Source organism: Globicephala melas, chromosome 14, assembly GCF_963455315.2.
Source record: "Globicephala melas chromosome 14, mGloMel1.2, whole genome shotgun sequence".
Lineage (NCBI taxonomy): Eukaryota > Metazoa > Chordata > Mammalia > Artiodactyla > Delphinidae > Globicephala > Globicephala melas.
Genome location: NC_083327.1, coordinates 76356235 through 76380714, shown reverse-complemented (window position 1 = coordinate 76380714; position 24480 = coordinate 76356235). Strand labels below are relative to the sequence as shown.

Here is a 24480-nt window from a genome sequence, read left to right as displayed (position 1 = left end):
GGCTTTGGAATAAAATAGAGCTGGATTCATATTCTGTATTTTTTTAAAAAATTTTTATTGAGGTGTAGTTGCTTTACAACAGATTTTGTATTTGATACTAACCGATTTGAAAACTTAGTAAAGTATCTTAACTTCCCCAAGCCCGCCTTAGGTTTCTCATTTGTGAAATGTGACTGATAACTGTTACTAACTGTTACTAACTGATAACTGTTACTAACTGTTACTAACTGTTACTAACTGATAACTGTTACTAACTGATACTAACTGATAACTGTTACTGTTACTAACTGTTACTAACTGATAACTGTTACTAACTGATAACTGTTCTGTTTTTGTTAGAATTAAAAGAGGTAACGTAGGGAAAGCATTTTGCATAATGTACGGCATATAAATGTTGACAAACTCATTATTGATTAATTCATAATAACTCCAAGTTAATATGTAGTATAATTGGATTATTGTTGCTTAAATATTTAATGCTGCTGTGTCTGATAGTCACCTTTCACGTGTTTACTAATAATTTACGACAATTCCATCCTTCTCTGTATTGGTGGATAGGTGGTGAGTTAAATTAACTCTACTTTTTGTCTTCTCCTCGTTGTTTCCTTGGACACTTTTCCCTCACTTCCTTTGAGGACCTCGGATGTCCTGGAGGAAGGTGACGCCATGGAAAGGTTTAGTAGTAGTTCTCTTGCAGACAGCTTCAGAGGAGCACTTTCCTTGATGACAAATTCCACCCTGTAGTAATGAGAGAGTTTCATTCATTCAACAAGTGATTACTGAGGACCTACTAAGTTCCAGGTGTTGTTCCAGGTGCTGGAAATCCAGCTGTGTTCTAGGTGCAGGGTTTCAGCTGGGTCCCTCCTTTAATATGGTAGATGTGGGGATGACAAACAACAATACCAAAACCACCACCACAACGAAGCAGATGAACAAGAAAATATTCGCTAGTGATAAGTGCTAAGAAGAAAGTAAAGCAGAGAGGTGAAGGAGAGTGGCCGGGTGGGAGACTTCTTTGGATGGTGTCATTGGGGAAGCCTCTCTGAGAAGATGACACTGGGTATGAATGACAAGAAGGAACCAGCCATTGGAAAATTAGGGGGAAGAGCACTGTAGGCAGAAGGCACAGCTAGTGCAAAGGCCCTGAGGTGCAGATGAGCTTGGAGTGTTTGAGGAAAGGAAGCGCAGTGGAGTCATGAGCAAGGACAGTGGGGCTGTGGTGGGTGGGGTGAGAGACACAGCTGTCAGATCATGGAGGGTCTTATAAGTCTTGGACAGGCATTTGCAATATTTTCTAATCATGAAAAGCAGGGGAGTGACATGATCTGATTTGGGTTATTGGGGCACAAATGAGTTTAGGGAGCCCAGATGGAAGGCATTGCAGTATTCTGGAGATGATGGTGTCTTGAACGAAGGTATTGGTGGTTCTAGCATTTGTGAAGCCAAGTTCTAGGTACAGTTGGTTCACTGATAGCTTCACAGCCAGATAATTTAAAAACTGTATTTGTGGGCTTCCCTGGTGGTGCAGTGGTTGAGAGTCCGCCTGCCAATGCAGGGTACACGGGTTCGTGCCCCGGTCCGGGAAGATCCCACATGCTGCGGAGCGGCTGGGTCCATGAGCCATGGCCGCTGAGCCTGTGCGTCCGGAGCCTGTGTTCCGCAACAGAAGAGGCCACAACAGTGAGAGGCCCACGTACCGCAAAGAAACAAAAAAGTATATTTGCACTTGGGGTGTAGATTCATTTTTTTCTTTCTCTGCCAGGGTTAAGAGCTCTCCCTGCCCTTCCCTCATCCCGATTACTCTCTTGTCATTTGAAAGGCAGAGCACAGTCCGTCTTTCTGCATTCACATGCTTTGTTTACATCATTGTTCTCTTCTGGCACATTTTGCAGGGAGCTACAGTTTCTGAAGCTGTTTATTCATCTATGAATAGGGTTTTTGTGAAAGTGGACTTAGCCTAGTTTGTTTTCTTTGACATCAGATGGCTGATGGAACAGTTTTTAACCTGGGATCAGAAGGGCAGATGCAGTGTGTTTACTAGAGCAAAACAGTTCCTTAGAATGCAGATCAGTAGTTGTCAAAATTAGAAAATTTTTTTATGAAAGTGAAAAATAGTTGAGTCAAAGGAACTGGTCAATAGATCTAATTTAAAATATTTTGCTCCGCTGATAGACTGTCCTAATTTTACTTTGGAAAATAGAGTCACCATTTTTTGATTGAATAGATGGTATTTTGAGAAATTTCAACAGGTAGGAGTTGAACACATTCTTTTTTGTTTTTAAACACTCAGTGCATCACTTATCAACAGGGTAGGAGTGAGTGGGAGAGAATCGAAGGTTGGTAGGTTTATGTTAGAACAACCTAGAAACTTTACAACACACACCTCATGTCGCCCCCTATAGGGAGAGTATCTTTCAGACTTTTAGAGGAGAAACCCCTACGTGTCATCAATCAGAAAAGGCAGTGACTATGGTCATCTGAATCATGCTTTCCTGAGGAAAACCTTTTAGTGAAAAGAAACACTCTATTTCCTATTTTCAGAGATTTGCAGCAGAAGGGAAATTCAGTGCTTTTGGGTTTAGGAGTGGATGTGTGTGTACATGAGTGTGTGTGTGTGTGTGTGTGTGTGTGTGTGTGTGTGTGTGTTATGTGTTTCTAACTTTAACCTGTGTTAACTGAACAGATTTTCATGTTCTCAGGGTAATTTTATATTACCATGTCTTAGGGAGAATCAAGTCAAAAGTCTACCTGGAATATGACCTTTGAAACAGGAAAACTAGCTTAATGTGTAGAGTGGAACAGATTTCACGAGGCACCATCTTAACATGGATTCCAACTGGAGTCTTAAACTAGCCATGAGCAGATGACAGAGCTGTGAGTAGCGTTTATGAAGATGGCTGTCTACACTAAAGCCTAAAATTGTTGGTAATAAGTGTTAAATAAAAAACACAAATACTGCTTGTGAGTAAGACATCTAAAGACAGATGGTATGAAGTGGTTTGGTTACAAGCACCCCTAGGCCAAGTTGAAGAATCTCATCTAAAACTGATGTGTAAAGAAAGACTCTTTTTGGAGGTGGAGAAACTCTTTGTTCTTCTTGTTTGGCGCCATGTAATCGGGATACTTAATGAGCACCTGTAAACCTATGACAATTGTCCCTGAGTCCTGATGTTTTTAAATGGAGATTTTCAAGAAACCCTTTCCCAGCCACAAATATATGGCTCAACATCTTGTCACCGTTGTTCTTGAATTTCCTCTTTTTTTTTAGTGTTTGCAAAGCGTGATCTACTTTGTTTTAAACAAATATACACATTTAAAACCTAGATCCTGTTTTAATTTGTCAGTTTTGTAAAAACTTTTATTGAAGTATAGTTGATTTACAATGTCGTGTTTAATTTCTGCTGTACAGCAGAGGGACTCAGTTATACATATATGTTGATATATTCTTTTTCATATTCTTTTCCATTATGGTTTATTGCAGGATATTGAATATAGTTCCTTGTGCTAGATGGTAGGACCTTGTTGTTTATCCATGGACCTTCCTTTTTCAACATTAGAGCTTAGACATGTAAATTCTCAGGCCCCATCCCAGACTCACAGAATCAGAAACTCTGGGGGTGGGATGCAGGAAGCTGTGGTCCCTCAGTGATTCTAGTGCTGACTGAAATTTGAGGACCACCAGTCTATACCACTCGTGTGGAGCCTAGAAAAATAAATAATGTATGTCAGACCATCCCCCATAATTCTTGTCTGCAGTTGGTTTTCAGCTAATACATAGTGATAGGGTAGGAAGGAGAACTTTTCTAGTAGGGACAGTTGTTGCACATTTGAAGTAGGTGCATTAATGCACTGAGGTCTGTAAGTGTCCTTCCCACAGAGTGGGCAGGGAAGAGTTAAAAACGTTTGTCCCCATGGGCTCCTAGACAGCTGTGCCACTCCAGACCCAGGGGACCCTTTTGTTGTGTATCTCTGTGAGCGTTCAGCCCCAGGAAAACAGAATGAGGGGAATGTTTCACCGCCTGAAGGGACCCGTTTAGGTTTTGTGTGGAATTTCCAGGCCTCGCTCTCATAGAAGAGTAGAATGTGACACCCCGTCCCCCGTTCCATTTTGAGGGAGAGTGGGTAGTTGTTCTCTTTCACGTAGCACTCAGGTTTTGGCTTTGAACAATGCATGCAGATGCAAAGGGAAATGAGAGGAAGAAAAAGCAGAAAAGAGAAATACTCAGAGTGGCAAATATACTGCAGTCCAAGGTGAAAAGCTCTTTGGTTTTAGTTCATGGACATCGAATCAGTGCAGATGGAGTTCGAGAGTTCCCCATTCCCCCTCCACCCCACCCCACCCTCTGCACAGTCAACAAAGGCCAAGAGAGTCCAAAATAAAAAAAAGCTGCTACAGAAGTGAACATTGAGGACTGGGAATGGCCCTGAGACTTGCAACAAGAGTTGCAAACTTAGACGCCTACAGGGGCCAGGAGGCAATGTCAGAAATTGAAATGTAGGGGCAACTGAGACAGTAGGGAGTGGTGGAGACTGTGGCGAACCCAAAGATACATGGACTGCTCAGTTTCTGCTGACTATGGACCTACAGTTTCTAGAATCTTATGCTTCTTTGTTGTTGTTCTTGTTGTTTTCAGGTGAAGTTGGGTGTCTGTATTTCTCTGTGACATTTTCCAGTTTTTAGAAATCTGTCAGTTTTTTTTGGTATAGGCCAAGCATAACATATCTGTGGACTAGCGTGTTGATTCCCACTGTGGACAGCTGTGGTCAGGTTTGTCTTAGTGAGAAACAGACATATGATATGTGAATACAAGTAGCCATAGAGCAACTCATTAATTATTTAGTAAATCTGTTTCTTAACCTATAATTTCATTTTGCTACTTAACTAATTACCTTATTTCTAAAATTGTAACATGTAACTCCCTGCAGGTATTGTTAAGCCAGAAATACCAATACCTTGTTGAACCCAGCAGGCCATTGAGTAGTTACTCTTCAGTGTAAAAGCAAGAATTTGGCTTTTTCTGAGTGAGTTTACTTTGCCACTCACTGGCTGTGTGGTATTGGTCCCTGACAGGAACTGTTTCTGTTTGTACAGAAAGATTCTATGTATAAAATAAAGCATATACCTTGGAAATAAGGTATGTGCTGCTAACTTCCGTGCTGGCTTGTGCGGTCCTGTTTGAAAGAGTAAGTTATCAGTTTACTCAAGGTCTTTCTGTCTTCCTGGTGCTCTGAATTGGGAGACAAAACAAACAGGAAAAGCACTAGTTTTAATACTTAAACTGGAGTGGTACTGACCCCAGGATACAATCTGCAAAACTTCTCAATAAAAATCTCAGAACGTTGGGCTTCCCTGGTGGCGCAGTGGTTAAGAATCTGCCTGCCAATGCAGGAGACGCGGGTTCGAACCCGGGCCCTGGAAGATCCCACATGCCGCAGAGCAACTAAGCCCGCGAGCCACAACTACTGAGCCCACATGCCACAACTACTGAGCCCACATGCCACACCTACTGAAGCCCACGAGCCACACCTACTGAAGCCTGTGTGCCTAGAGCCCATGCTCCGCAACAAGAGAAGCCATCGCAGCGAAGAGTAGCCCCTGCTCATTGCAACTAGAGAGCCCACGCTCAGCAATGAAGACCCAACGCAGCCAAAAATAAATAAATAAATAGATAAAGAAAGAAATAAAAAAAAATTTCAGAATGTTTTAACTTTTCAGCTTGTTTTGTAAGTGAACAGTCCATATACGTGTCTGTATTCGCATGCACACATATAAGTATACAGACTATATTTACACATATATACACACGTATATTCATTATGGATGATATTTTGTTAAACCTTCATGAGGTGTTTCTTTCAACCATTTATTCCCTTTAGAAACTTAAAATGAAAAAATATATAGATTTCCTTTTTAGTACCAGTTCCTCTGCTTCATGCTAGGAGCAAAAAGATGAATTAGATGTAAACAAGCCTGTCATGAAGAAGCACGCTCCTTGGTCGGGGAGGCAGCAGTTAGCAGGTGACATTTACTGAGATTTCTTACGTGCTCGGCCCTTGCTATGGCTTTTCGCGAATTATCTCGTTTGGTCCTCACAATACTTGTTTGACGGCAGCACTTTTATCGTCTTCATTTCAGAGTGAAGGAGGCCAGGCCCCGATCCTTCTGAGGTTGTGTACACAGTAGATGGGGTTTGAGTCAAGAAACGTTTGATTCTAGAACCTGACCTTACCTGGCTGCTCTTGGGTAGGCACCGACGTAAGTTCGTCCTGATAATAAGTTTTGAGGGCAAGAGGAGAAGACTGACGTTACTAACAGTATGGTCTGAATTGCTCTACTTAAATTTAACCTGTAATTTTACCACTCGATAAAAATAATTGTAGGGAATACGGTATCTATATTTTTTCTCTTTTTAATATTTGATAGGGTGACTGGAAAGGGAAGAAGAGGGATTTAAAAATATACTTAATAGGGATTATGCACTTTTGGATGGTCACTTAATGTTTTCAAGTTCTAGTTTTGCCTAAGTTAAATTTCCGAGGTTGGATGAATATATACGTACAAAGACTAGAAGGAAATATATTACAATGGCAGCACTGGTTCTCTGTGGATGATGGGATTAGAGATGGCTTTTGTTCTCTTGTTTGTACATTCTAGGGTAATCAGATGATTTTTCTACTGTGTTCAGAGCCAGGGCTCCTTTCTGCTTGGCCTCATCCTTAGACTGCTGGGGACTCAGAAAGGCCATAAAGGGCCACATGGGAGAGAACGTGGGACTTACTTTCCTGTCTTTCTCTCCAGCATCTTGAACCCTTAAGTTTGGCAGCCTTAGCGGCTCTCTCTTACCTTGAAACTGCTAGCCCATCTTTAAAAAAATTTCCTTTTTACTCTTACGGGTTGGTTTGATATGTGTTAAGCCAGCACAGCCAGATGTGTCCAGCCTTGCTTGAATGCAAGACGTAGGGTGTTGGCACTTAGATTTTAGTGGGCCTGAGAGTCACTCACTAATAAGGATCAAATGATTCCCGGCCCTAACTCCCCAGAGCCTGCTGCCGTAGGAGTGGGTGTAGGTGAGGCCCTGGGTGCTGGGTGCTTAGCAGGCAAACCGTGAATCTGTTTCAGGTGTTCTGTGGACCACAGTTTGAGAGCCACTGACTTTTAGGAAGTTGGTACTTAATTCAGTGGATAATGGAGAAATGATAGAGGGGTTTGAAAGGAGGTGTGTTGCTGGCAGAACTGTGGGATGTAGGGAGGGCTTTGCAGGCAGGAGTGATTGGAATCTGAGAGATCAGCTCTGGGAGGCATTCGGGGTGGTCTCTTGGAGAGGGTTGAAGAGGCCTGAGTAAGAGCAGGGGCCTTGAGAGAGAGACAGAGACAGGAGAAGGGCTGCTGATAGAGTCACCACCCATGAGTGTTCCGGAAGCCTTGGCGGGGTCTGCATGTGAGCGTGGAGAGAAGGGGACGTTCATGTCCACGGTTTGTGCCTCAGGGCCTTAGCATGGCAGTACCATTGCAGTGTGCTGAATTCCAGGAGGAGCTGCTTTGCAGGTTCGAGAGTGAGCACACCTTGCGGGTAGCAACCTCAAAAGCCGTTCTAGTTTGTAGAGGAGACATCTTGCATGGTACCAGCATCTTGCATGATTCAAATGCTTCAGAAAACACAGTGCCCTCTCTCACTGCAGCACTCTGATTGTCTCATGTTTTAATGAGGTGTAAATATCATGCAGCTTGGCACATGGAATGTGTTAAAATAGGAGAGTGTTAGCTGAAATTCAGGTCCTCCAACTTGAGTGTGAAATGATGCAATATACATGAATATGGCACGCTGAATTATTTCTGTACATCGCAGTCTAAGACATAGAACACGTAGTGAAGTAGAGATTAGGGTCCTACAGGAAGCTTGTCAATGGAGATACAAAATCAGTGCTGATAAGTGCATCATAGAGTAGTCCCTGCAGTCTTGCCCAGTGCTTAGTGAGATCAGCAGTTCTGGCTGCAGTTGCTTTGTGGGATGGGGAGCCGTTTCCCTGAGATTAGTGCCTCCTTTGGGTCGTACCGGCTGGGAGAGAGCCAAGGGTGTGGAGGGCTCTTCCAGGGCGCGGCGCTCAAGGGGGTGGCAGGTCCGTCCTTCACAGGCATGATGGGGCCCGTTTTCTTGTTCGTCATTGGCCCATCCAACCCTCAGAAGTAGCTGTGATTTCTTCTGTGAGTTTCAGGTAAAGTGAACAGATTCTTAATAGGATCAGCTATAAAACAATAGGTGATTTTTCTTATAACATCTCCCCGGTATTCTGCACAGCTGACGTTTCCATTAGAATTTGCTCATTTCTGGGACTTCCCTGGCGATCCAGTGGTTAAGACTCCTCGCTTCCACTGCAGGTTGGCACGGGTTCAGTCCCTGGTTGGGAAACTAAAATCTTGCATGCCGCACGGTGCGGCCAAAAGAAAAAGGTTTTTTTGCTCATTTCTCGTCTATGATTTTTAAAGTAATCCTAACTGCACAGCCTGGTATTCTGAAATGATGCGCTTGTCTTTCACGTTAATTCGGGAAACGAAGTTTTGGATGAAGTAGTGCACCAGGTCACATTAGGAGAAATAGAACTAACTCTTTGCATTTAACTTGTCGCCTGTTAACTAGAGTGCCCTCTTCACTGACACTTCCACTAAGTCTGATGAAAGTAGCTAGTCACCATGCATTCATTCAGCAGTGCTTATTGAGTGCTGACCCTGTACCAGGAGCTGTTCCGAGAGAGCTGAGGATACAGCAGTGAATAGAAGAGACGGTAAGTAGTTCCTGTCTTCCCGGATCTGACATTCTAGTGGGGGTTGACACACAGTAAGTAAAACTCGTAGCACGTGGGTGTAGTACATGTTGCAGGCAAGGGCCATAGGTGGATGCAGGAGGGAAGCGGGGATGCAGTGTTAACCGGGATGGCTGGGGGAAAGCTCTCAGTGAGCACTCAGCTAACAGACGGAGGGATGTTCTTGGCAGAGGGAACAGTCAGTGCAAATGCCCTGAGACAGGCCAGAGCCTGACACATGGAGGGAGCAGGGAGGCCAGCGTGGCTGGGACAGCGGGAGCCAAGGGCAGAGCGGCAGGAGATGAGATCACGGGACGGGTTGAGGCCAGATGGTGCAGAGCCTTAGAGACCGTTATGTGTGTTTTGGCTTTAATTTGATGTTTGGGGAGCCATTGGAGGCTTTGGAGCCAAGGAGTGATATCAGATTTACATTTTAAGATTACAGTGGTTGCTGTGTTGAGTAGACAGAAGTTAGCAAGGGTGGAATCAGGAAGCCAGTTAAGATACTGGGGCAATAACCATCTGAAAGATGACGCTTGGACCAGGTGGCAGCTGTGGTCACCATCACGAGAGGTGGCCATGTTCTGGGTGGTCCGAAAGGCCAGTGGGATTTACCAAGAGATTGGGTGGTGGTGTGAGAGGATACCCATGGCGTCTTTGGTCTGGGGAATTGGAAGGTTAGAGTTGCCGTCTGCAAAGAGCTGGAAGAGCGTGGGAGGAGACGGTGAAGGGGATATTTGGGTTCGAAACATCCGTGCTTGTTAGTTCGCCAAGTGAAGTAGAGATGTGTGTCTGCATTAATGGGGGAGTTTGGGACTAGATAGAAATTTGGTGGCCGTTGGGGTATATACATGGTATTAAATGTCTGAGACTGGATGATGTCACCCAATGAGTAGGCAGAGGGAGACAAGGAGGGAGAAGAAATCTAGGGCATTCCCACCCTTACAAGTCTGGGGGTTGAGCAACCAGCAAGTTGCTGCCTGTAAGTACAGGAAATCTCGGGAAGGGTGGTGTCCTGGGGCCAGTGAGGAAAGTGCTCCCAGAAGGAAAGAGTGGTCAACTGGGCCCAGTACTGCTGGTGGGCTAATAAGGGGAGACTGAGAATTGACCAGTGTATTTAGCGTGTGGAGGACATTGAACTTGAAAGTTAGTTTTGGTGGGTTGATGGGCGCAAACGTCTGAGTAGACCCAAGAGCAAATGGGAGACGAGGCATCGATGTCCCGAGAGATCACGCTGTGTTAAAGCATCTTCCTGAATGAGCACAGCACAGTCTCAGCATGACTTAAGCACGGAATGCATTTTATTTGAATTCTTGAAAATCTGTAACCATCTTTTGGAATAGATGACTGTTTGGTAAAGTAGATGTTTGATGAATTGGGACATGTTCCGTCCTCCCTGAACTGGGTAACAGAACACCATAGATTATGCATTCTCTTACTTTAATACTAACAGAGCTATTCATTCATTGAATGACTATGTACTAGTGGCTTCTATAGAGAAGAGTTATTCCACAGAAACTCTCTCTCTACTCCAAGTTTTCCCACATTTTTTTTTTGAAATGAGAGTAAATGAGTCTCTACCTGGGTTCTGTATTATTCCATAGTTTAACCATTTAGGCAGAAAAGATTTGTTATGGACGGCCCCAAAACCTTGGAAGAATACCTTTTGCTTTTGATTTACCTTCATATATTGTAGGATTTATCTGAAATATTCTGAATGCCGTGAAATTTTGTACAAATAATGTCTATTACAGCCCAGAGGTGGAAGCCATTTGTTAGCAGGAAAATTGGTGCAAATAGAGATTAACTAACTTTAAATATATGTCATGAAACATATATAGAGCACCTATCATGTGTAATGTCTCTACTAGGTGCGGTGAAGTGGACAGGGTCCCTGTCTTTGGCACCTTCCATTGAGTGGAGAACACAGACAAGCCCACAGGTATGTCAGCAGAAGAGTAATTCACTCAGAGTTTGAACAGGCACAGCACGGAGGGCTTCCTGGAGGAAGCCACATCCAAATCCAGACCTGCAGGATGAGCAGGGGGTGGCCAGGCCTAGAGGAGGGGAAAGAAAAGATTTGGGAGAAAACTGGGAGGCAAGAGAGACAAGGCATTTGCTCACACCTGAAAGAACTTGATTGTGCTGGGTCTGTCCTGAGGTCTGGTGGAGAGAGGTGAACCTGGAGGGGTGCTGTGTGGGGAGGTGGGCTACATCACCAAGGCCCTGTTTATGCCTCTTAGTAGGTAGAGGCCAATGGAGGACTTTATGTTTTTTGTTTGTTTGTTTGTTTTTTTGCGGTACGCGGGCCTCTCACCGTTGGGGCCTCTCCTGTTGCGGAGCACAGGCTCCGGACGCGCAGGCTCAGCGGCCATGGCTCACGGGCCCAGCCGCTCCGCGGCATGTGGGATCTTCCCAGACTGGGGCACGAACCCGTGTCCCCTGCATTGGCAGGCGGACTCTCAACCACTGCGCCACCAGGGAAGCCCGGATTTTATGTTTTTGAGTGGCCTTTCTTTGTGGAGGAAGTGCGTGTGTGTGTGTGTGTATACATATGTAATACATATATAAATATCTATATCTATTTACCTAGCTATCCTCACACACACATATAGAACTATACACATATGTATATGAATTTTTTCAGGCTCCTGAATGTTACTTGATTCAGGATTCTATTAGGGTGGCACCTGCCTTTCTGTTAAGGAACATGGCAGTCTACTGGGTTTTAGACCTGGAGTGAACTGGGCCTTCTACTGTAGGGGAAGCCCCTGAATCTCAAGGAGAAAAACCAGTCAAAGGCTCTGTGCAAAACTTAACTTGACTTCCTGAGTATTTATTTCCTTTGATCTGTGAAATGTGAAATTGACTGGACTTTTATAGCATAAGGAAACATAAAACCTCTTCATTGAAAAAAGGAGGAACTACTAAAACATTGACTAGAGTGAAAAAAAGAGAGAGGAGTTTGGGCTGCCAGGCAGTGCAGGTGGGAGAGGGAGAAGGCGGTGAGGACCGGAGAGGAAAGGTGTCTGCAGAGGAGGCTGCTGCGGGAAGTGAGGGCTGAGGGGGTGTGGCCTGGAGGTCACGCCTGGAGCTGTGGGTGTCCTGTGTGTTAGCACCTGCCGTCTGCTGCCCGTGACTGATCAATGATTAACCATCGCTCCTAGCTCCGCATATAATGTAGTCTTTATATGTTCAGAGTCTTCACTCTAGTGGTTGAGCCAAAACAATAGCAGAGCATTTGTAGGAATGTATGCTCTAGAAGTGGTCAGAAATAACATGCAAGCGTTTGTTTGTTTTTTTCTGACCACACCTGCGTGTGGGATCTTAGCTCCCCAATCAGGGATCGAGCCCTGCAGTGGATGCCCAGAGTTTTAATCACTGGACCACCAGGGAAGTCCCAATCCAAGTGTTTGGAAGTCTCCCCACTCTTGCCACCCCAGAAGGATGCTGGAGCATGTAAGAAACACTGCCCCCTACTCCCATTTCCACTTTTAGCTTGGTGCATGGTGTACCGAAATCTTAAAAATATATACTCTGAGCATTTCAGACCCAGGCCCAGATGAATCATACTGGCTCTACCAGATCCAGAAGCAGCTGCATGGGTCTTCATGTCTGAGGTCCTGGACTCTGGAAGAACGCACAGATTATACTTAAAACTAATGGGGCTAGATTATGATAGGATGAAAAAAACCTGAGGACCCACCTCTGCAGGGCGTGGCTGCCCTTTCTCTGGCTCTGCGTTGTTTCCCAGATTGTTGTGGGTGGTTGCCATTGCCACACCATTCCCAGGATTAAACATATACTCAGTTCTGGGAAAGCTTCCACCTTCAGCCGTCCACAGTGACAGTTCAGGGGAATGTGGTTTTAAAAATAATTTAACAAGGTAAATTTTTACTTTTTAGTAGTTACCACTTAAAAAAACCAGGCAGTTTTTCTGCTTCTGTGTCCGCCTCGCTCCTTCCCCATGATTTCTGAGTGTGTGGTCCCTTGGAGGATATTTATAGCTATTACTTTAATCAGTTTAACACCTTTCTCTGTATAGTTTAGCAATTTGAAATTCTGTTTGATAACTTCTTCTTGCATCACTGAGGCTGTTTCTGTTTTTCCTTCATCTTTTTTAAAAAAAGCCCTAGAATGGATATCGCAAAAGTATTTGATTGACTACTGTATAGCACAGGAACTCTGCTCAATATTCTGTAATAACCTAAATGGGAAAAGACTTTGAAAAAGAATAGATACTTGTATATGTATAATTGAATCCACTTTGCTGTACACCTAACACTAACACAACATTGTCAATCAACTCTACTCCAATATAAAATAAAAATTAAAAAAGTATCTTATTAAGGTAGCATGCCTATTGGTACCTTTTTCCTATTTTCTGATTTTAAAACTAACTTAATGTTAGATAAGATGTAATGTTCCAGCTCAGCTGTAGAAATTCCATCTCCTAAAATCATGTTCTAATGAATCAGGGAGAAAAGAAACATTTAAGACTAACTAATAACAACAAAAAAAGAAAAGCATAAATGCCTAGCAGCAACCTTGGGAATTCAGGGAGAATGCTGAGGACCTAAGAGAAAGCTATCTTATTAAATGTAGTTGTGGTAGACTTTCTGCAAGTGATGAGCGTCGTGAAATCAGTCTCTTATAATGACTTAATTGTCACCAGAAGATCTAAAAACAGTTTTGTGGGTTAAGGTACGTAATTATCATCCTTGGTGGTAACTATAATGACTATAATGTTCTAAAAACATTACAAGATTTTTTCTTATAAAAGGAGACTTCATATTATAGATCTTTTTATTATAATTGTTGGTTTTGTTTGCTTTTTATAGATCCAAAGATACAATATAATGAAAGTAACATATTGTTGCAGTGAGATGTAAGGAATAGAGTTGTTTTGTTTTGGTTTTTTTGTTCCATGCAGTTAACATTCTTTTTCTCTTTAAAAAAAACCCAAACAAACATTTTCGTTCCAAAGCCCAGTGACAGGATTAACATTTGCACTTGAGGTGGTCAGGGATGGTGTCTGTTTATCTGCACAAATCAGGGCTCGTGCAATAAAGGCCTTTGGTCAGCACTTGATGGGGGAGAAAGTAAAACCTGGGAGTCTCCCTAACAAAGTTGGAATTAGTGTTTAAAAATCATGGGTCTCAATGGAATGTGTCTACATTGGATGCCTGTAGTTAATTGCCTGCAACAGAGGAGTAACTGTTTTAAGGATTTTGCCTGGAGAGAAAAGGTATTCACGTATCCATTCATAGTCTCTCTCTTTTCTGTCTGTTACGGTTGTCTAAATTTGTGTGTTTGTGTTTGGGCCATTCCTCATTCTAAAAACATTTGTGGCCGCTACGGTAGTACATGGTGGTTAAGACCAGGGCTGGCCGCTTACGTTTGGATCCTTTACCAGTCGCTTACTAGATGTGTGATGTTGGCCAATTTGTATGCATTGCTTAGTCAACTAGCTTATTTTTAAATTTGGGGTCATGCCGTTACTAAACTTTGAGGGTTTATGTTGAGGATTCAGTGAGATAATGCAGGTGAAGCAGTTACCACAATAAATGGTAAAATAAACTGTATAGCATATAGTAAGTGCTGAAAAAAACTCTAGCCGTTGTTTTGTTGCATCCATTACAGGGATATCCTGGGGAAAAATTTTCACATTTCTGACAGAATAGTTTCAAAGTGAACACATACGCTTCCTTTTACAGATGGTAAATTACAGCTCAGTGAGAAGAATGGTGAAGAGAAAGATTGGCTCACATACCCTTTGGGGAGTGTGTCGACATCACATGGCATTAAAAAGGGGAGGTGCCAATTATACCTCTTAAATTGTAAGATATGGATGACTTCTTAAATCTCTCTCCCTGGTTATTCCACTAACATAGTGTTCTGAGGCTTGACCGCTGCTAATAGTAATCTGTAGAATACAGTCACTAAAAGTCAGAGGGAAGGCTGTCGCCAAAGTCAGGCCCTTCAAGTTTGTATTTCCTGTTTTATCACAATTAATGTCCGCGGAGGCTTATTCCATTTCCTGCTTTGCTGTGGCATTCGATAACCGGTGGGTGTGACAGTAATCCCTGGGTGTGTCCCTGGTGTAGTGTGTGTTCCTCTGAGTAATCATCTTCTGTGATCAACTGGCCCATTAGCCCCCGATGGAAGGCAGTCTGTCTCACCAAGTCCAATTAAGGAAACCAGCCCGATTTCTTCTTGGGAGCCAAGAAGTTATTTCGTAAGATGTGCTCCTGTAAGCACTGTGGGAATAGCTGTCAGAATGGCGATTACTTCTGTTCTTTAGTCACCAGAGTTGATTCCCTCAGTTTCAAAACCTCAGAAAGTTGCAGACTTCTCCAAGGACTTTTATTTAGGGTTACACCTGCAAAGGGAGAAAGAATGGTCCACACAAGTCTCAAAGAGGCACCTTTGCAGGTAGGCACCTGGAGTGATGTGGAGTCTGCCGTTAGTGCTAGAGCAGACCCGGGTTTATGGGCAAGACTCATCCCTGATGTTTCTTTGGGAGGCATAGGGAGTGAAAGAAAGAGCTTCAGAGTTTACCTGACTTGCTTATCTATAGATGGAGTACTTTTTGTAAGACGTCCTTGAGCTGAGGGAATAAGTGTTTTTATATTTTAGTCCATGTGTACCTGCTTCCGGAACAGGATTTCAGCAGTGTTGAATGTAGACAAATTGTCTTAAAACTAGATTAATCTCTATTAGCCCGAGAAGGCCCTTTCCCCCTTGAGAAACTGTCACATGATTTCTTCTCGATCAGTTTCCAACTTAATATACTTGCTTAATTAGTTTCTATTTATTATTGCTTTAAAAATATGTGTTTGTAAGCTACCTATACTACTCCCCCCTCCCTCCCGCATTACAGCTTCAGAACTCTGTGTAGAGAGATGCAATCCATTGTTAATGAATGAATGCACAGCATATTATAGATGCTATCCATTTTTAGCTTATACATTGAAAATTTAAAAAAGATTGTTTTTAAAATTGAAGTATAGTTGATTTACAATGTTGTGTTAGTTTCAGGTGTACAGCAAAGAGATTCAGTTTTATATACATATATATACATATATATGTATTCTTTTTCAGATTCTTTTCCCTTATAGATTATTACAAAATAATGAGTATAGTTTCCTGTGCTATACAGTGTACACTGAATTTAAAAGTTGAAAAAAAATCCACCGAAAATCCCATAAAGAGAGAGTTAAAACTCTGTGTTAATCGGCTGCACTGTCTTCCGGGGAGCTGCAGTTTTGCCCTCGAAGAAAGCAGGGGTGATGACTCAAGCTAAAAATCCCCCATCCAGGGGCCTGAAGCAGTCAGGCTGGGAGCAGCCTGGGTGCCTACATTACCATCTGTTTACAAGCCTTAAAGACCCAGGGTTCACTGTCAGTGTCCTTTGCTGCTTAAAATTGCAACAGAGGACTTTGCCGCAATGAAGATATTAGCGATTTATTTTCATATTTTTTCTTCATTTTGTTTGGCGGAAGGTGTAGGGGAAAATCATATTAGGTTTGAGATAAGGGAGACCAGGAGGATCTTTCTAGTGAAGAACTATTACGTGTTTGGAAATGCTAAGATGTTCATCTTGTTTCGGTTTGTGAACTGGAAGACGGCCTGTGTATTGGGAAAATTGGGGTGTTTCTTGACTTCTATTGGGAAAGGCAAGGGCATTTTTCCTCGGGCTGTGGTTCCAACACTCTGATTTCCACGTTTCTTTCCCATCGCTGACTATCTAATCTTGAGTGTTGGTGATAACCGTAGGTCACGCAGCCCAAATACGTGTTCTTTTGAGTGAATAAATTGTTTCAGTTTAACGCTAAAGAAACTGTGGCCCAGAGAGTTCCACGGCTAAGATGGAATGGCAGGACCCAGACTGGAATGGAATTCTCCAGACTCGCGGTTCTGGATGTTTCTGATTATACTGTTTTCCCAGCCTTACCCGAATTGCCCTCTACCCCCAAATCCTATAAAACTTATTGGCCTTGTAGGTCCCACCCACCAGCATAGTGTGGAGCGTCACTTGCCCGTCTGTACTGCCATCCAGGGCACGCAGTGAGCCTGGTTAACCATCTGTGATGCAGACTCAGTGTTGGCTTATGGGGGATCCAGTGGGGAGGTGCTTTCCATCTAGCAGGGAGGTAGGTGGCAACACTGATTATGATACCGTACTGTGTGGTGCATTCGATGATGGACATGTTTACAGGTCTAGGAGCCATTCAGAGGAGCATAGAATGCATTGTGTGTGTGTGTGTGTGTGTGTGTGTGTGTTCGTGCGCATGTAGTTTAGGGGGCAGTTTGCAGAGGGTTTTAAAGGATAAAGGGGACTTTGCCAGCCAGATTGGGGTTGAAGATGGATTCCTCTAGGTGAAGAGATTTGGGAGACTAAAAACCAGTCCATTGGCAGTGCTGGAGGGTGAACTTGGTGGTGGGATCATGGCCCCCTGCTGACGTCTATAGGTTGTACTCACATCGTTCACCTGCTCCAACCTGTTTCAGAATGGAGAGAGGTGTTGAAAGTTCATCAGTGATCCTCTGTTTTCTTTCGGGCTAAAGAACATGAAATGTCTTTGAGTAGGTATGATGTGGAGAGGCGGTGACGAGTGTGGACTGCCAGGTGCCTGGAGGCTCTGTGACTCAGGTGTGATCAGGGAAGAAAGTTCAGGAATAGTGCTTTGCTTTGGACTCAGAAATGTAAAGGCAACAGGTTCTGTCCGGAGCCTTCCTGCCCTTCCTCCATGGTGCCATTGGGGTGAAGGAGTGGAGGCAGGTTTACATGGTCAGCTTCTGGAACCAGACACAACTGCCTTTCAGTTTTCACGGCCTTGGAGGAAACAGATAATGAATGATAGGAAACAGCTGCTCCTAACGTGGCAGCCAGAAATGCAGCCTCATGGAGCAACGTGGTAATCACGAGAATATTAATGGAAAGTCCTCTCTGATTAAACACTGGGAGCTGTGGAATGTGGTTTGTTTTCATATATGTACCCCTCCCCCCATTGTCTTTCTGTTGTCTGCAGATTTTATTTTTATTTGTCCAATCATACAGAAATACTTTCTTGTAAAGTATTACAAGAAAGTTATCTAGAGTAATTAAAAAAATAGATAATTTTTAAAAATCTAATTTCCTGCTAGACCCTTCACTTTTTAATTTATTTAATTTTTTAACATCTTTATTGGGGTATAATTGCTTAAAATGGTGTGTTAGTTTCTGCTTTATAACGAAGTGAATCAGTTATACATATACATATGTTCCCATATCTCTTTCCTCTTGCATCTCCCTCCCTCCCCCCCTCCCTATCCCACCCCTCTAGGTGGTCACAAAGCACCGAGCTGATCTCCCTGTGCTATGCGGCTGCTTCCCACTAGCTATCTATTTTACGTTTGGTAGTGTATATATGTCCATGCCACTCTCTCATTTTGTCACAGCTTACCCTTCCCCCTCCCCATATCCTCAAGTCCATTCTCCAGTGGGTCTGTGTCTTTATTCCCGTCTTACCCCTAGGTTCTTCATGACCTTTTTTTTTTTCTTAGATTCCATATGTATGTATTAGCATATGGTATTTGTTTTTCTCTTTCTGACTTACTTCACTCTGTATGACAGATTCTAGGTCCATCCACCTCACTACAAATATCTCAATTTCACTTCTTTTTATGGCTGAGTAATATTCCATTGTATATATGTGCCACATCTTCTTTATCCATTCATCCGATGATGGACACTTAGGTTGCTTCCATGTCCTGGCTATTGTAAATAGGGCTGCAGTGAACATTTTGGTACATGACTCTTTATGAATTATCGTTTTCTCAGGGTATGTGCCCAGTAGTGGGATTGCTGGGTCCTATGGTAGTTCTATTTTTAGTTTCTTAAGGAACCTCCCTACTGTTCTCCACAGTGGCTGTATCAATTTACATTCCCACCAACAGTGCAAGAGGGTTCCCTTTTCTCCACACCCTCTCCAGCATTTATTGTTTGTAGATTTTTTGATGATGGCCATTCTGACTGGTGTGAGATGATATCTCATTTAAACTCTTCACTTTTTTCAGAGTTGGGTGTGAGCACCTTCCAGAATCCTTCCTAGACATTTGCATACATGTTTATACAGATTAATGTATAATTATTTTCATTTACATAAATGGATTCACATGTAGCTTGAATCTGATCCAAAGTTTCTTTTTAAGTTTCATACTGTCTTAAAGGTCTTTCCACATCACTCTATTTAGATAATCCTCAACCATTGCAGAAGTAATTTTTTATACAATCAAACTTAATTACCTTTGTCAGTAATTCAGGAATGGCTGTATGGAAATATGGGTGCCTCTGTGGAACAGGAGGGTGTGATGGTTTACGCACATGGGTACCGAACAAGGATTCAGGATGTTTTACGGCAGACTGGCTGGCACCTGGCAAAACATCTTGGATCAGCCTGACAAGAGAGAACTGATCTCTTGCTCTGAGAGTTTATTACTGTGACACCAGCTCTGCTTCAAGCACACCTTTAGTCTTTTCTTGCCAGAATCATATTAAAGTGAGAGGTGGCCTGATATATAATCTTTGAGATCTCCGACTGAGGCATCAGGAGAATGTGGGACTTGAATCTTTCTCCAAAGCTTGCTTTATAAACTTGTAAAGCTTGTTTAAGAGAAGTTGACCCAAAAGACAAGCGGACTTTGAATTTTAACCCAGAGAAGTGGGACCCAGAATTGGTGAGGGGGAACCCTTTGAAAGGAGAAATGGGACAGGTCATTGTTTTGATATATTCATGGGCTGCTGACATGGGAAGCAGTCGGTGACATCTTGCTAAAATTGTACATTTGAGCTTGCCAAACCCAAACAGACCACGGGCATTTGTGTCTGCTCCCCAAAGTGCAACAGCAGTTGTCCCAGGAGCTGTTGGAATGCCGTCGTTGTAACCTTGGTACACGTTGTTTAGACAAAAGGGGAAGACGCTTTCTTGGCTTGACAATTTGCCAACCACCTGCTATCATTCTTTTTCTTCAGTGCTTTGAAAGTGGCCAGAATCTGGTCATCAGGCCTCTTTTAAAAATAACAACGCAGGCACGTATAAAATCACAAAATCCAAAAAGCTGATGTAATTATAGAGGACACATGGCAATGGGTGCCTATTTTCCTCATCTCTTCTCTTGAAGGCATCGGGTCTCTTATATTTCACGTGGCCAGTTGCTGCCTTAAGGAGGGAAATTCTAGAGGAGAGATAGACTTTCAGGGAAAGTTCCTCAGATCTTTTACCGGAACGAACTGTTATCAAATAAGCATCAAAATGACCTTCAAATTTCTCGATGTCGTGGCTTTATAAAGAAATCGTAATCTCTAGATAAAATGGCACGCGCGCAGTGAACTGTTTTAATCCGGCTTTCAGGGAGGTTGGGGTTTGTGGGAGATTAAGAGGCTGGGAACGTGGTATTTCTTCTGTTGGCTGTGAAATTGCTCTTTCCAGCTCCGTGGTGTCATGTCGCTGTGGCTAATAGGGACAGGCTCACACATTTGTTTTTGTTTTTGTTTTTTCACCCACTGCCTTTCTTCACTTAAGCATCACTTAAACATCCGCCAGTTTGATCACATCGAGGACCAGTCAGGTCCTCAGCTCTGTTTCCCTGGATCCATCCTGCTCTTGAGACCCTTCCACACTCGAGGGCATTACTTGCCTGGGGAGGTCACACTGCAGGAAGGGAGCTTCCCATGCTGTCACCTGCTGCCGGGAGAAGGTGGAGCCAGCCTGGGGCGGAGCAGAGAAGTCTGTGCAGAGTTCTCACTCCAGTGCTTTCTCTGGTGGGATAACCTTGCACACTTAGCCCTTCAGAGCTTCCTTCCTCATCTGCAAAACGGGGATCATAATCCGTCATGTGGTCCTTCTGAGAATTAATCAGACCCTGGGAGTGAGTTCCCAGCCCATGCTGGGGACTACAGAAAGGCCTAGGAAATGGTACTTGGGTGATTTCTTTCTTCCTTTCTTTTTCTTTCGTATTCCGTGTCCCGAAATGAGATGGTCCCAGCCCCGGACATTCTGGTGCTTGGTTCTCGTTCACCAGGGATAACTTTCTTTTGTTGACAGTCAACAGAAAGAAAGTTGACTTCTCCAAAAATTACCCTTCTGGAGTTGCAGCCATTCTGCCATCTGTTTGCCTCCGTCCCTCCCACGCCCTGACCTCCGCAGTGCAGTAAACCCCAGATCTGTGCAAGGGCAGAACTAGTTTTAACCACAGAGTGAAGGAGTCTGGGGGCTGGGAGAACCAACAATATAGAGTTACAGTGAGTTGCATGTACAGAATCTCAGATTACTTTGGCACAGGTTTTACATTTGAAAGTCTCTTCCAGGTGCTTCCTCTAGACTGAGGAAGTTAGAATTCCACAGAAAAGGACACTTCAGTTTTTAAAAAGCCATTTTGAAATGCGTGAACACAAACTTTTCGCAATAGGGATGGTCGTTGCTGTAGTTGTGGGTTGTACATCTCCGTATTAATCTTCAGCAGGGGGCTCAATTTGTGTGGTGATCTCTGTCAGCCCCGGCTTGACTCATGCATTCCTCACCGCCACAGTAAGATCTGTGTTTATGTGAAATATGGAAACGATTTCTTCCCCCTCTTTCTTTTGTGCTTGAGTTGGGATGGAGCCGCTGAGTTGTTTTCCTTTGTTACTTTTAAAGGGTCTTCAGTTTCAGAGCTCCACTCGGGGCTTGAACAGAACAGCAGAATAGCTGGCAGTGTGGCTTAGGCCGGTCCTCGTGAGATCTGGCTCTGAACCCAGCATCCTTACGTTGAAGCAGGAGGCTCTCCTTTCGAAAACTTTGGTTTGCCCAACCCTAAAAACCAAATGGAAACTAAAATAGGGTAGAGGAATTTTCACTGAACGAAGAGTTTTTTACCCTGAATTTGTCTTCTTTATCAAGACCCATATGTCTTGTGTCCTGCTCTCTGCCTTTTTTTGTTTTTCCTTCTCCTCAACTGCTTGGGTACCATGAGGATGGAGAAGGTGTAGGCCGAGTCGTTAAAGGTCCAGAGTTTAATTGTACAAAAAGAAGAACCAAAAAAAAAAAAAAAAAAAGTATGTGTTCCTCCGCATTTCTGAACAATTTATCCTCCTAAAAAAGAAAGTCTGGTGAAAAGGATCCCAGGCTATAAAAGAGAGGATTAGCTGCTTTCATTGGGTCCAACACCGCATTCTCACTGCATCGTTGGCAATCCTTGTAAAGTGTCTTGGCAGATAGCGGCTCTTCCTTCACAGTGTAATGTTTTTCCAACTGCAGAGTTAGAGCTGCTTCATTGCCATGACGCATGGCTAGGTGTCAAGATCATTTTATGGGACGAAAAACCCAAAAAGACTTTTAAAACGTGCAGCTTTCGGGGAAAAAAAAAGTCCGTTTTACCAAGAGAGTTTTCAATAAAAGGGCATTCATGGGTTTATGCTTTCCTCACGGGCAGATCTTTTCAAAGATGGAAATTGTAGAAAGAGGACATACATTTCTTTCATGCATTACCTGAGTCCTTAAGGTACAGCTGTCTGGAAGGACCAGGTGCTGGGGATACAGGGATGAGTGTCACCCTCTGGCCTTTAAGTAGCTCCCTTTTACTCAGGAGCCAGAGACATGAGTCAAAATACCTGGTCCAGATGGCAGGAAGGAGTGGGTGATGAACTTGGCTGGGGTGGGAGGTGCTGGATGACCGGTGTCCAGAGACGGCCTCCTAAAGGAAGAGAAGCTTCAAGTGAATCTCGAAAGATCAGGAGGAATTTGCCGGATCAGAGAGGAGTGTGGTCGGCATTGCGGGCAGAAGAAGAGCAAATGCAGAGGCTCAGATCTGTGAAGCAGCAGGGTGTTGGGAGAAGGAATCCCAGCCCAGGGAGGCCGGAGTAGTCGCACGCAGGAGGGAGAAAGCAGGGGAGGGGCGCGCCCAGGAAGCCCAGGGCCAACTTCCGGAGGCCTCTGCAGGTCGTAGGGTCGTGCTGTCGCCTTCAGGACTTTGCTCCCCTCGTGTGAGAGGCCTTCTCTGACTAGGATCATTCTTATTTCCTTTCCCTGCTTTAGCCTTCTTCCTAGCACTTACCCCTGACCTGTTTTAGGCTTGTGAGTTTATTGTCTGGGCCCCGTTGTTAGAATGAAGACCCCAGGAGAGCAGGGACTTTCTTCTGGGTGGATGGCTGTGTCCCCAGTGCCTGGCATCAGTGATGTTATAGAGTTTGGCTTCATCCTCTGAGGGCTGGAGAACCACTGCAGATGCTAAATAGGGGTGGGAGTGGAGGTGGGGTCCCATGAGTCCATTGGGGTGTTAGGAAGCTCAGTGTGAATGTCGCTATAGCCGATGACAGGTCTTTAGGAAGCGAGCTCCTTGGTGCATACGGGGGGCAGGAGAAGGAAGGAGGTACTGATCTTACTCCTTGGCTACCTTGGATGGTGCCCAGCTTTGCCGACCTGGTTAATTATCAGTAGCCAGTGTCAATCTCATTTTATGGCACATGTTTGGAAACTTTGCTAAACATTACAGAGACGCTCCGAGAATCTTTTTTCCCTATTCTACAAACCCAGTAGCTGCCCAGGCATTCCAGCAGATGTCACGATGTCATATGTGATAATCATTTTCTTCATTTATTGCTACTTCCATGATAGATTTGAGAAATCTTAATGAATGATCTTTCTTTGCAATGCATTGAATGCTTTGATATAAAATGGATTCTTTATGTAAAAATAGGTTTAATAGTTTCAAGATGGCTGACCTCATAGCTGTTTGGGTCACACTAGTTAGGTTGCCTGGAAGGTTAAAAATAAGATAAGAAAGTGGACATTCTGCAGTTCTTCTGAGAGAATTGATATGATGTATCATCCTGTTGGCTGGGCTTGAAGAGAGAATGAACAGTTCCCCATATATAACTTTTCCTGGTAACTGAACTTCATCACTTTAAGACCTGGATATTTAAAATTTTTCTCTTCAGTTTTGGATGGAAATCTTTCTAAAATTATTTACTTTCTTGTGCTCATAAGCAGAGTGAACTCAACATTCCTTTCTTGGGAAAGAAAGAATTTTGCACAATGATTGAAGTATGTGATACTGTATTGGCACTTTGGAGTGTCTTGCCAAGTGACCCCAGAATGCCATGTTTTCAACATTACTGCCCTTAGTTTTTAGGTAGTGGGTGCTTCTAGCAGCATACCCACGTGTGCCTTTCTTGAATTCACTCAACTTGTCTCTTGAAGCCTGGGAAACAAGATAGCTTACTCGCTTTGTAAAATGAGAGTAAGGGGGGGAGACTGAGAAGGCCTGTGTAAGTCAAGTGAACGGATTTTATTGCACAGGCTTTATTATATCTTTAACATTTCAAAGAAGGAGGACTCATTTTGTATTTTTCAAGTCTTCCTAACATTAAACTATCCGTATCTGAAAAAAAAAAAAAGATTAGAATATCTCCCCTTCTACTGTCAATGATGCTGGCTTTGCGAAGTGAAAGAAAAATCCCCAAGCCTCTTATAGTGTCTGTCCAGAGGCCTCCTCTCTTCCCTTTGGGTCCAGGGTGTATGAGGTGAGGTCACTGGAGGTGTTCCTATACTAAAGTTTGTTTGTCATCATCTTTGATTACTTACTGGGCATCTGTCGTATGTAAGGCACTGGGAACAACACAGGGAGTGCCTTCTTTCTAGAAATTTAAATCCTAGTTTG

The 24480-nt window shown here is 43.5% G+C and overlaps 1 protein-coding gene across 5 annotated transcripts in view; it reads left to right on the top strand.

The window, feature by feature from the left end:
* CNKSR3 (CNKSR family member 3) overlaps window positions 1-24480 on the top strand; it is a 104503-nt gene that overhangs the window by 8650 nt on the left and 71373 nt on the right. The window contains exons 1-2 of one of the 5 annotated variants that reach the window (XM_030853114.3): window positions 6233-8781; window positions 10671-10741. The exons of 3 other annotated variants lie outside the window; for them this stretch is intronic. The gene's annotated coding sequence lies outside the window, so the exon portion shown is untranslated. Of the gene's footprint in view, window positions 1-6228; window positions 10742-24480 lie in introns of those variants that run through there. One more of the 5 variants, XM_060283837.2, reaches the window with a different exon arrangement.